Here is a 1789-nt window from a genome sequence, read left to right as displayed (position 1 = left end):
ACCTATGAAATAAATTACCTTATGCCTTAGCCTACCTATGTAATAAATTAAGATATGTCTCAGCCTACCTATGTACAATTCATTTAGCTAATTCTTATGTAGAAAGAAAAGAAGGAGTAAAACAGAAGAAACAATACTGCCACACAAACAATGTATGTGTGTATGTATGCAAGAGCAGCAGCCTGCCACACCACGTCACCAAACCCACCGCTAGAAAAACCACAAAAGATAATTACAGCAGAACAAAACACAAATAAAATGAATGAAAATATTTATAAACCAATATTAACGCTAACAGAAGAATACTTATCTTAATTTTGTGCCAATCATCTTGACAACGCATCACTGACATATGCGCTCAAAAAAACTCTCGTGTTAATCTTCTGACGATGATACTCCAAGCCATCAGACCGTAAACGTAGGACATCAAGGTCTGAAAATAATTTTTCATTGCTCAATTAAAAAAATTAATTATAACCACGTGAATTAATCACATTAAGTGTAGTAACAAGTAAAAAACTACTTAAATTATACCAATCTCACCAATAAAATGAATAAAAACATTTAAAAATAAGCGGAAAAGAAGAAAATAGCGAAACCAATATTAACGCTAACAGAAGAATACTTATCTTAATTTTGTGCCGATCATCTTCCAACATGTCAACATGTCAGACTATTCACTACAGGACAACATGACCTCCAAAGAAAGAACACTCGTCTTAACAATCTTTCGACGATTCCCCACCAAGCCATCAGACCATTAACTGTCGAACGACATGCTCTGAAAATAATTTTTAATAGCTTTATTAATAAATTATTTATAACAACTTCAAATAATAACATTAAGCGTAGTAAGATAAAACAACACAAAAAGTAAAAAAAAGACTTGAACCAGTACCAATTTCACTAACGAAACGAAAACAAACCAACAAATGTGAGAAAACAAAAGTCCCTACCTACATAAATTATCTTACGCCTTAGCTTACCTATGTAATAATTTACCTTATGCCTCAGCCTACCTCACGTAGAAAGAAACAGAAAAAAAACAGAAGAAAAAATACTGCAATACAAACCAACATTGTATGCGTGTACGTACGCACGAGCAGCCGCCAAGAGCTTTCTACAACACCCCGTCACAGAACTTCCCGCTAGAAAAACCACCGAAAATTAACTACAACAGAACAAAAATACAAATAAAACAATCAAAAATATTTAAAGATAACAAGAAAAGAAGAAAACTGCAAAACTAATATAAAGGCTAACAAAAATTACTTATCTTAATTCGGTGCCGTTCATCTTTCAAACCGTCAAACTATTCACTGCAGGACAACATTTGCTCAAAAAAACACTCGTGTTAATCTTCTGACGATGATACTCCAAGCCATCAGACCATAACTGTAGATCATCATACTCTGAAAATAATTTTTTTTGCTTTATTAATAAATTATTTATAACCACATGAATTAATAACAATTAGTGTAGAAAAAAAGTAAAAAAATTAAACCAGTACCAATCCCACCAATACCAAGCCGCACGGCATACCTGTAGAGTGTATGATGTAAAACAAGACAAACGACACAACAAAAAACACACCGAGAAGAGTGAGAAGACAAAGTCCCTTCCTACCTATGTGATAAATTACCTTATGCCTTAGCCTACCTATTTAATAAATTACCTTATGCATTAGCCTACCTATGTAATAAATTACCTTATGCTTTAGACTACCTATGTAATAAATTATCATATGTCTCAGCCTACCTATGTACAATTAATTTAGCTAATTCTTATG

This window comes from Helobdella robusta (genome assembly GCF_000326865.2).
Source record: "Helobdella robusta unplaced genomic scaffold HELROscaffold_3, whole genome shotgun sequence".
In the NCBI taxonomy this organism is placed as follows: domain Eukaryota; kingdom Metazoa; phylum Annelida; class Clitellata; order Rhynchobdellida; family Glossiphoniidae; genus Helobdella; species Helobdella robusta.
Note: the sequence above shows the minus strand (reverse complement) of the source record.